The sequence below is a fragment of the Gadus morhua genome, chromosome 3 (genome assembly GCF_902167405.1).
Source record: "Gadus morhua chromosome 3, gadMor3.0, whole genome shotgun sequence".
Classification (NCBI taxonomy): Eukaryota; Metazoa; Chordata; class Actinopteri; order Gadiformes; family Gadidae; genus Gadus; species Gadus morhua.
Genome location: NC_044050.1, coordinates 30,482,776 through 30,495,673, shown reverse-complemented (window position 1 = coordinate 30,495,673; position 12,898 = coordinate 30,482,776).

Genomic DNA, 12,898 nt, shown 5'->3' with positions numbered 1-12,898 from the left:
ACCTCCGGACTAGAGGAGGGGACCCCCTCAGCCCCCCATCAGCCCCCCCTCAGCCCCCCCCCAGACAGCAGGACCTCCGGACTAGAGGAGGGGACCCCCTCAGCCCCCCATCAGCCCCCCCTCAGCCCCCCCCCCAGCCAGCAGGACCTCCGGACTAGAGGAGGGGAGGAGGGGTGCGGGATTGAGACACAAGGCGGGGCAGGGAGCGCATCGTCCCAGCGGGGGTGGAACCGGGGGGCCGCTCAGTGACGGGGGGCTGTCAGAGGAGACCAGACCATGATGACATTCAAAGGTGAGCAGTGTGTGTGTGTGTGTGTGTGTGTGTGTGTGTGTGTGTGTGTGTGTGTGTGTGTGTGTGTGTGTGTGTTGGGATTGAGATGGAGGGAGTTCTTACGTTCTGAGCGAATGATAATAGTAACTAGTATGCGTTTCGTCCTAATGAACTGCGAGAGTTTGGTTGCTAAAATGCTAATATCAGCGCTAACGACGACGCAAACGTCACAGCTAGCGTCACCACTAACGTCACGCTAATATCACAGCTAGCGTAACCGCTAATGGCAGGGCTAACGTCAGCGCTAACGTCAGCGCTTACGTTACAGCTAGCGTCACTGCTAACATCAGCGCTAACGTCAACGCTAGCGTCACCGCTGCCTGAACGTCGTAAAAAGTAGTCCTATTTGGCGGGAAAAACCGCCCAATCTGGCAACACTGCCTGCACGTCCTCCACGCTCTAACCTCAGCCTAACCTCAAATCCATGAGACCAACTGAAAACAAAGCCGATATTGAACTTAAAATGTGATTCTGATTATTCAAGAATGAAGATACAAGTATGTTTATTTGTTGAATGGTTTGAACGAAGGTTAACGTTGAAAATTGACCAAGTTACGATGTCTGAATTAGCTGAAGAGAACAGGTGCCACTGTTCACCTGTGAACAGCGGCAGGTAGAGGAGCGTGTCTCACCTGTGAACCGCGGCAGGTAGAGGAGTGTGTCTCACCTGTGAACCACGGCAGGTAGAGGAGCCTGTCTCACCTGTGAACAGCGGCAGGTAGAGGAGCGTGTCTCACCTGTGAACAGCGGCAGGTAGAGGAGCCTGTCTCACCTGTGAACAGCGGCAGGTAGAGGAGCGTGTCTCACCTGTGAACAGCGGCAGGTAGAGGCGACGGGTCTCACCTGTGAACCGCGGCAGGTAGAGGAGCGTGTCTCACCTGTGAACAGCGGCAGGTAGAGGAGCCTGTCTCACCTGTGAACAGCGGCAGGTAGAGGCGACGGGTCTCACCTGTGAACAGCAGCTGGTAGGGGCGAAGGGTCTCACCTGTGAACAGCGGCAGGTAGAGGAGCGTGTCTCACCTGTGAACAGCGGCAGGTAGAGGAGCGTGTCTCACCTGTGAACAGCGGCAGGTAGAGGAGCGTGTCTCACCTGTGAACAGCGGCAGGTAGAGGAGCGTGTCTCACCTGTGAACAGCGGCAGGTAGAGGAGCGTGTCTCACCTGTGAACAGCGGCAGGTAGAGGAGCGTGTCTCACCTGTGAACAGCGGCAGGTAGAGGAGCGTGTCTCACCTGTGAACAGCGGCAGGTAGAGGTGCAGGTGCCGGCCGGAGTGGAGGATCTTGCGTTGGAAAAGTTCAAACTTGTTCAGAAATGAGATCTGCATATTTAGAAAGACCACAATAAACAAATGGAGGAAGAGCTGTCCTCCTCCAGCTAAACACAACTCAAACATCATAGAAGGACTAACGGTATATCATATAAGCCCATGCGTAAAACCTGCACCAGAATATGAAACCATTGAACCGACGAGCTGGCTGTCGCCCTGCGTGGTCGACTCCGCCGTCAGGGTGCGAGTGTGTGAAGAAATTTAAAAGCGTCAGTGAAATCACCTAAATGTAAATTAAACTATTAAACGGGTAGAAGGATAATCCAGGCAGCGTCATTGTTGAGATATTACAGTGATTAGCGACTCTTATAACGGCTCTTCAGACCTGGTGAGACCTTTAAGAGAATGGAAATCAGCGCTGGTGTTGTCCTTCCTAATGAGCCAATTAACCATCAGTAGGAATCCTTCTCCCTCCCCCCTCATCATGTGTCCTCTGCAGTCAGTCTCCTCTCTCCTAATCTGTGAACGTGAACTGGTTTTAGACCAGTGCCTCCCAGCGGACTCCCACTCTCAGGTGATCGCGAGTTAGCGGTCAAATCAAAGTAGGATATCCATTTGATCAAAAAAGCAAAAGAAAATAGTCTGACCGTTAAACGACGGATAATTACAGGTGTGTAATTAACTCCAGGGGTGTAATTGACTCCATGTGTTGTTAACTCCAGGTGTGTAATTAACTCCAGGGGTTACTAACACCAGTCCGAGTGGAGCAAGGTTAAAGCCAACCCACAGAAACCCCATGGATCCACTCCCTGGATCGTATCTAGTGATTCCTGAAGCCAACGATGAACTCATGAAACATTCATGATCATAACTTCCTGCCTGTCTTCAGTAATCCTTTCACTCTCCCTCAACAGTGGCTGGCGTTTCATAACTCTGTCCGTTGTGTTTTGACAGGTCTTACGCTTCAGTCTACAAATGATCACTTATTGTTGCATTATTTATATTGTACTGTTTCTATAAAAGTGTCATTCAGCACAGTCCGTAAAGGGACTCAGAGTGAACTCTGAAATACACCATTCTCTGTGAAGATAACGTTCTACAAACTTAAGTTAAAAGTGGGTCATTTAGCATATTTATTCAATATTATTATTGAATAAATATGCTTATTATAACTTATTATAACGAGATACATCTCGTTATAATAAGCGGAGTGTGACTGTCTAAAACACTCTTTAAACCAGTTTATGTTCAATGGATTTCACTGTAAAACAGTGAAGGGTGACCAAATGAGTCCATGCTTCAGAACTCTAAACCTTTAAGAGACTGAGCGACAGCGGTCTGTCAACGGTTCACTCTCACTATGGGGGTGTGATACATCACCCTCTCACCCTGGTGGTGTTACATCACCCTCTCACCCTGGTGGTGTGTTACATCACCCTCTCACCCTGGTGGTGTTACTTCACCCTCTCACCATGGTGGTGTGTTACATCACCCTCTCACCCTGGTGGTGTTACTTCACCCTCTCACCCTGGTGGTGTTACTTCACCCTCTCACCCTGGTGGTGTTACATCACCCTCTCACCCTGGTGGTGTGTTACATCACCCTCTCACCCTGGTGGTGTTACTTCACCCTCTCACCATGGTGGTGTGTTACATCACCCTCTCACCCTGGTGGTGTTACTTCACCCTCTCACCCTGGTGGTGTTACTTCACCCTCTCACCCTGGGGGTGTGATACATCACCCTCTCATCCTGGTGGTGTTACATCACCCTCTCACCGTGGTGGTGTGTTACATCACCCTCTCACCCTGGTGGTGTTACATCACCCTCTCACCCTGGTGGTGTTACATCACCCTCTCACCGTGGTGGTGTTACTTCACCCTCTCACCCTGGGGGTGTTACATCACCCTCTCACCCTGGTGGTGTTACATCACCCTCTCACCGTGGTGATATGTTACATCACCCTCTCACCCTGGTGGTGTTGCATCACCCTCTCACCGTGGTGGTGTGTTACATCACCCTCTCACCCTGGTGGTGTTACTTCACCCTCTCACCCTGGTGGTGTTACTTCACCCTCTCACCCTGGTGGTGTTACTTCACCCTCTCACCCTGGGGGTGTTACATCACTCTCTCACCATGGTGGTGTTACTTCACCCTCTCACCCTGGTGGTGTTACTTCACTCTCTCACCATGGTGGTGTTACTTCACCCTCTCACCCCGGTGGTGTTACTTCACCCTCTCACCATGGTGGTGTTACTTCACCCTCTCACCCTGGTGGTGTTACTTCACCCTCTCATCCTGGTGGTGTTACATCACCCTCTCACCCTGGGGGTGTCCCTGAAGAAGACGTTGTTGCAGACTGAGGAGAACAGCTTCAGGCTCTCCTGGAGACGGTCCTAGAGGGACAGACGGACGGTCCTAGAGGGACAGACGGACGGTCCTAGAGGGACAGACGGACGGACACGCTTAGAACGAAATGAGGAACATCTGGGAAGACCGAAGGTCAAAGGTCGGGTGACCTCAGCAGGGTGGAGGTTGGCTGAGGTCGATCACGCCTTCATCCGATGATTACTGTCTGTACTACTACTGCTCTATGTACTTCTACTACTACTACTACTGTAAGTACTACTACTACTACTGCTGTATGTTCTTCTACTACTACTACTACTGCTCTATGTACTTCTACCACTACTATTACTACTGCTCTATGTACTTCTACTACTACTACTACTGTAAGTACTACTACTACTACTGCTGTATGTACTTCTACTACTAATGTAGGTACTACTACTACTTCTACTGCTACTGTAAGTACTACTACTACTACTGTAGGTACTACTACTGCTGTATGTACTTCTTCTACTACTTCTACTACTACTACTGTAACTACTACTAGTACTGCTGTATGTACTACTACTTATGTACTACCTTCTGTCTTATTTATTGCTTCTATAAAAGGTCCATAAAATACATCATAAAATATTTATACATAAAAAAATACATCCATTTGTTCCATTAGCCTATAGGATGTACAGACAATGCACCAACGCCATCCTAACCTGGCAGGGAATCTATAGCAGCTTCTCAGAGGGCTGACTGGGGCTTCAGTTATGTGGTTCTGCCTCACAGGTTGGCACTCTGGTGTACGCTGACGACTGACTGGCTGTGCGCCACCTAGGGGCACAGAGCAGCAGCTGCACCTTGCATGCTACCTTCAGCCTCTGCTACTCTGTCTCTTATAGGTGGACCACATTGAGCAGTGCCTGAGGGAGTGATGTGGGCTCTGAACAGGGAGCCCTGCAAGGAGTCACAGCACAGAGAAGACCGCCTTACCAGCATGGTAGCCTTACAATATAGTAGTATGACCTACCACTAGGGGCCCTCCACCAGGGGCCCCCCTCCACCAGGGGCCCCCCTCCACCAGGGGCCCTCCACTAGGGGCCCTCCACCAGAGGCCCCCCTCCACCAGGGGCCCCCCTCCACCAGAGGCCTCCCTCCACCAGGGGCCCCCCTCCACCAGGGGCCCCCCTCCACCAGGGGCCCGTTGGTCCTACCAGGTTAGGCTCCTCCCCCAGCGTCATGTCGTAGCCGCTGAGCGACGCCACGAACAGAAGCGCCCGGACCTCCTGGGAGCAGCCCAGCCACGGTCCAGCGCTCGGTCCGCTGCCCGCCCACCTCGTACAGCCTGAACACATGAGCCTGTTGCACATGACCCTGTTGCACATGAGCCTGTTGCACATGACCCTGTTGCACATGACCCTGTTGCACATGAGCCTGTTGCACATGACCCTGTTGCACATGACCCTGTTGCACATGAGCCTGTTGCATATGAGCCTGTTGCACATGACCCTGTTGCACATGACCCTGTTGCACATGAGCCTGTTGCACATGACCCTGTTGCACATGAGCCTGTTGCACATGACCCTGTTGCACATGACCCTGTTGCACATGAGCCTGTTACACATTATCCACTATTAAACATTACACAATACCCTATTACACACTACACAGTATACACTATTAAACATTACACATTACCCTATTACACACTACACACTACACACTATACACTATGACACATTACCCTAATACACACTCCACACATTAAACATTACCCTATAACACACTACACACTATACACTATTACAGTGTACATTCACTACACTCTTAACATTACATTCACTACAAACTTTACATTACATTCATTACACTCTTAACATTACCCTCACTACACTCTTAACATTACATTCACTACACTCTTAACATTACATTCACTACACTCTTAACATTACCTTCACTACACTCTTAACATTACATTCACTACACTCTTAACATTACATTCACTTCACACATTACATTAACCACCCTCATAATATTACCTTCACTACACTCATTACATTACACTCGCTACACTCTAACAACACACATCTATATAAGCAAAATCTTAAAGGAAAAAGCTTCCAGTAATACCTTGATAGCAAGTGTGTGTGTGTGTGTGTGTGTGTGTGTGTGTGTGTGTGTGTGTGTGTGTGTGTGTGTGTGTATGTATATGTGTGTGTATGTGTATGTGTGTGTGTATGAGTGTATGTGTGAAAGTGTGTGTTTATGTGTGTATGTGTATGTGTGTGCGTGTGTATGTGTGCGTGTGTGTGTATAGGTGTGTGTGTGTATAGGTGTGTGTGTGTAAGTGTTAGGTATGTGTATGTGTGTATGTGTGTGTGTAAGTGTGTGCGTATGTGTGCCTGTGTAACCATACGATGCGGTACGGTGCGCAGGTTGAGCAGAACGTGAGGTCTAAGTGTGAGTGGCGTGTCCTTAGCATGTTTCAATCTCCCGCCCGGACAGAGGCATGGCCGCCCATACTGATGCCGTCTACAGCTCTCAGCCCGATGATTGGGTTTCTATCGGGCAGGTCGGGTATGCCTGAAGTAGGGGACACATCGAGGACCACCACACACACACACACACACACACACACACACACACACACACACACACACACCTCCGAGACAATCACAACACATCAGCAGGAAGATCTTATAAAGGTCAACGCTCTTTAGAAAAAACAAAGACAAGAAAACATTCATTTATTTTCAATCTCACTTCGTCTGACCAGACGCGCCGAATCACCGTGGAAACGGAGAACAGGGGGTATAAATAAACAATACATCTCCACCCCCCCCCAGTATGGTAGCATCATCTCCACCCCCCCCCCCCCCCCCCCAGTATGGTCGCATCATCTCCACCCCCCCCCCCCCCCAGTACGGTAGCATCATCTCCACCCCCCCCCCCCCCCCCGTATGGTAGCATTATCTCCACCCCCCCCCCCCCCCCCAGTATGATAGCATCATCTCCACCCCCCCCCCCCCCCCACAGTATGATAGCATCATCTCCACCCCCCCCCCCCCCCCAGTATGGTAGGATCATCTCCACCCCCCCCCCCCCCCCCCAGTATGATAGCATCATCTCCACCCCCCCCCCAGTATGATAGCATCATCCGGCTGCTGAAGCTAATCACAGAGAAGGAGTCGTCTCCTTCCAGCCAGAGGAGATGGGGGTCAGAGGTCAAAGAGGACGTCTGTATGCAGCCCGGGGGGGTAATGGTTTGAGGGGTTCACAGTGGGAACCTGAAACCATTCATAACTGAATGAGGGAGTAATGAGCAGGTGATCAGGGGCTGAGGAGTGTTCAACACACACGCACACGCACACGCACACGCACACCATGACGCGCCGGGCAGCGGGCTTCAGTTCAGCATCACATCCACAACACACACACGTCGCTCGATCTCCTGATGCGTCTGATGTTGGGGACTGCTGCTGCTATAAACATTATGTCGCCTTGCCTGAACGCACGCACACTCCCGCACACGCCCGCACACACACGCCCGCGCACACACGCCCGCGCACACACGCCCGCGCACACACGCCCGCGCACACACGCCCGCACACACACGCCCGCGCACACGCCCGCACACACGCCCGCACACACACGCCCGCACGCGCCCGCACACACACGCACACACGCCCGCACACACACGCCCGCACACACACGCCCGCACTCGGACGCACACACATGTAATAAAGCCTGAGTGAGCGTCCCTCCGATAGAGAGTGACATCCAGGGAGAAGACTGCCATGTTTCAGAGCAGCTAAGGGTGGGGGAGTTTTACTGCTCACCTCCTGAATCTTCCACTGCGTCAAACACCGGCACGCGTCGTACGACAACGCGTCGTTAGAGCAGAACACAGCGAGGGAACCGCCCTCCGAGATGGAGAACAGGACACAGAGACAGCACTACCACAGAGACAGAGCAGCGCTACAGACGGACCAGCGCTACAGACGGACCAGCGCTACAGACAGACCAGCGCTACAGACGGACCAGCGCTACAGACGGACCAGCGCTACAGACGGACCAGCGCTACAGACAGACCAGCGCTACAGACGGACCAGCGCTACAGACAGACCAGCGCTACAGACAGACCAGCGCTACCACAGAGACAGACCAGCGCTACCACAGCATTGGTCAGTAATTTGTCCTAATTTGTGAATAGTGTTCGAAGGGAGTGGACCTTCACCTCAGAATACCTTTTAACATCCCAATCAATGAACTAACAATTCAACCGTTTAAAAGCGGTCCAATACATTTGACGGCTTCAGTAGATCACCTTCTGTATCAACGTTTCCTAAAACAAATCAATGATTCAATATTATGCAGTCAACATTGATTGATGTCGCATTCAGGAAAACCAGTCGATTAAATACCCTAAAGAAGGAAAAGACCTTTCTAAAGACCTGGAGGGATCCGCCACCACCCTCTGAACTACGAGTGCTGCTGCTGCTGTCGACAATAAAGAAAGTTAAGAAGGAAATAAAGAAGTAAAATTAGCAGGATGTGCAAATCGGTCTGACGCTTTCTGCCGGGTGATGAGTAACATCACTGACGTTAAGCTCCTAATCAGACCCAGAGGGCTCGGTTCGTCTCCAGAACCCGTCCTACTCACTACACTCATCTTCTCTCATCACGCCCACAACACACCTGGGGCCCGCGGCGACACCCCACACACCTGGGGCCCACGCCCCACACCTGGAGCCCACGCCACACACCTGGGGCCCGCGGCGACACCCCACACACCTGGGGCCCACGCCCCACACCTGGAGCCCACGCCACACACCTGGGGCCCACGCCCCACACCTGGAGCCCACGCCCCACACCTGGGGCCCACGCCCCACACCTGGAGCCCGCGGCGACACCCCACACACCTGGGGCCCACGCCACACACCTGGAGCCCACGCCCCACACCTGGGGCCCACGCCACACACCTGGGGCCCACGACACACACCTGGGGCCCACGCCACACACCTGGGGCCCACGGCGACGCCCCACACCTGGAGCCCACGGCGACGCCCCACACACCTGGGGCCCACGCCACACACCTGGGGCCCACGCCACACACCTGGGGCCCGCGGCGACCCCCCACACACCTGGGGCCCACGCCACACACCTGGGGCCCACGCCACACACCCGGGCCCGAGAGAGGCAGGGAGCCCGTACACTAACCCCAACACTAACCCCTAGAGACTAACCCCAACACTAACCCGTAGAGACTAACCCCAACACTAACCCCTAGAGACCAACCCCAACACTAACCCGTAGAGACTAACCCCAACACTAACCCCTAGAGACCAACCTCAACACTAACCCGTAGAGACTAACCCCAACACTAACCCCTAGAGACTAACCCCAACACTAACCCATAGAGACTAACCCCAACACTAACCCGTAGAGACTAACCCCAACACTAACCCGTAGAGACTAACCCCAACACTAACCCGTAGAGACTAACCCCAACACTAACCCGTAGAGACTAACCCCAACACTAACCCGTAGAGACTAACCCCAACACTAACCCGTAGAGACTAGCCCCAACACTAACCCCTAGAGACTAACCCCAACACTAACCCGTAGAGACTAACCCTCACGCTAACCCGTAGAGACTAACCCCAACACTAACCCGTAGGGACTAACCCCAACACTAACCCATAGAGACTAACCCCAACACTAACCCCTAGAGACTAACCCCAACACTAACCCCTAGAGACTAACCAATAGAGACTAACCCGTAGAGACTAACCCCAACACTAACCCGTAGAGACTAACCCCAACACTAACCCGTAGAGACTAACCCTAACACTAACCCGTAGAGACTAACCCCAACACTAACCCCTAGAGACTAACCCCAACACTAACCCGTAGACTAACCCCAACACTAACCCGTAGAGACTAACCCCAACACTAACCCCTAGAGACTAACCCATAGAGACTAACCCCTAGAGACTAACCCCAACACTAACCCGTAGAGACTAACCCCAACACTAACCCATAGAGACTAACCCCAACACTAACCCCTAGAGACTAACCCATAGAGACTAACCCGTAGAGACTAACCCCAACACTAACCCGTAGAGACTAACCCCAACACTAACCCGTAGAGACTAACCCCAACACTAACCCGTAGAGACTAACCCCAACACTAACCCGTAGAGACTAACCCCAACACTAACCCCTAGAGACATGGCTCTTCGTTCTGTAATAAATGTGCAGATTGTTGGGGAAGGTTTTCTTATTGCAGACGTTCAGAGAGCGTCTCGTTGGATGACATTAGAGAGGGAGGGACGAGACAATCAGACCGCCCTGCCTAGTGGGGGAGGAACACCGGATACACACACACACACACACACACACACACGCACACGCACACGCACACGCACACACACACGCACGCACGCATGCACACACACGTACGCACACACACACACTCACATCCTCATGCAAACACACACACACACGCAAACACACACACACACACACACACACACACACACACACACACACACACACACACACACACACACACACACACACACACACACACACACACACACACACACTCACATCCTCATGCAAACACACACACACACACACACACACACACACACACACACACACACACACACACACACACACACACACACACACACACACACACACACACACACACACATACACACACGCCTCGTTAATCCGCCACGCTCCAGCACCACTCAAATAATAACCAGACGGCAGAAACTCTTCTTCAGCAGCATGAATATAAAGCCTTAAATGAATGAATATAAAGCCTTAAATGAATGAATATATAGCCTCAAATGAATGAATATAAAGCCTTAAATGACTAAAAATAAGCCTTAAATAAATAAATATAAAGCCTTAAATAAATAAAAATCAAGCCTAAAATAAATAAATATAAAGCCTTAAATAAATAAATATAAAGCCTAAAATGAATAAATATAAAGCCTTAAATAAATAAAAATAAAGCCTTAAATAAATAAATATAAAGCCTTAAATAAATAAATATAAAGCCTTAAATAAATAAAAATAAGCCTTAAATTAATAAATATAAAGCCTAAAATAAATAAAAATAAAGCCTTAAATGAATAAATATAAAGCCTTAAATGAATAAGTATAAAGCCTTTAATGAATAAGTATAAAGCCTAAAATGAATAAATATAAAGCCTAAAATGAATAAATATAAAGCCTAAAATGAATAAGTATAAAGCCTTAAATGAATAAGTATAAAGCCTTAAATGAATAAGTATAAAGCCTTAAATGAATAAATATAAAGCCTCAAATGAATAAGTATAAAGCCTAAAATGAATAAGTATAAAGCCTAAAATGAATAAGTATAAAGCCTTAAATGAATAAGTATAAAGCCTAAAATGAATAAGTATAAAGCCTTAGCGTCCAACAAGCAGCAGCAGAGACAAGAGCCCCGGTGACTAGTTGTCCAGAACACCTCGCCCATTGGCAGAGCAGAAACAATACCCAGCGTGCTTTGTGACCGTCTGAATAGTATCTTTGAGTTATGATCAAGAATATAGTCTAAAAATAATAATATCTATGTTTGATTCAACTGATAAAGGAAATGGTTGTTATTTAAGAGAACCAACACTGTTGTTTATGTATTTGATGTCAGCTTTTCCTTGTAATACAGTGAAATATCTGGTTTAATACTGTAATTATTTCCTGGCCATAATCGACTCTTATAGATTCCATTATTCTAATTAAAGAAACGCTGAATCAGAACCCTTGCACGGGCCGGACTAAACATAAACATCAAATTCAAAATAAAAGTCTTTATCATCAAAGAATGGCGTTTTCCAACGGTGCTCCAGGTGGACTGGTTCTGACTGGTTCTGACTGGTTCTGACTGGTTCTGACTGGTATCTCCATTCCAACAGGGCTGCCTACTGGGTGGGGGTCTTTGACGCCATAACAACACACACACCTCCTTGTCTTTGTATCACAGCCGTAGCGGGGTGATGGATTGGCTGAACAGAGATCTCATATGTTTGTTTCAGACGATGTCATCCGGGCTGACGTCCCGGTTTGCCGTCGGGGGCCCATCGCCTCCTCCCCGAAGGCTCCAGAGGCTCGTTTAGTTCACATTAGTCAGGTTGACACATCTCAAACGTTTCACACATAAGTTCCTGAGTGCCACACGATATCCTTCATACTCGGAAACAAACTAGTGACAAAAACAAAACCATTGAAGATCTATATCAGCCGTCTAGTAGTGTGGATCATTGTCCAATTTCCTTAAGACCAAGTCTTACACCAAAGAAATCCGTCCTTTTTCAACCACTAATTTAGTTTGCAGAGCGAATCACGTCAAACTAAAATCCCTGTGGTGTGCTTATACCTTAACCTTCATTAACCTTTTTAATTAAATATATATATTCTAATTAAATATGAGGGCCGATACCGATTAATCAAAGCAAAATCAAGCTTTGGACCTCTAGCCTACTGCAGGCAAAGTGTCAGACACAAGAACGCCCAGTTATTGTGTTTCTATAGATCTGTATTTCTATCGATATATATTCCTATTTATTGTATTTCTTTAGGTCTATATTCCTATAGGTCAATATTCCTAGTTATTGTGTTCTTATAGGTATATATTCCTAGCTTTTGTGTTTCTATGTTTCTACATTTCTATAGTGATGCTAGTGATTGTGTTTCTATAGGTCTATATTACCATTATTCTGTTTCTATAGATCTATATTCAAAGTTATTCTGTTTCTATATAGTTCGATATTCTTAGTCATTATGTTTCTATAGATATATATTCCTAATTATGTGTTTCTATATTCCTAGTCATTATGTTTCTATAGATCTATATTCCTAGCTATGTATTTCTATGTTCCTAGTTATGTATTTCTATATTCCTAGCTATGTATTTCTATAT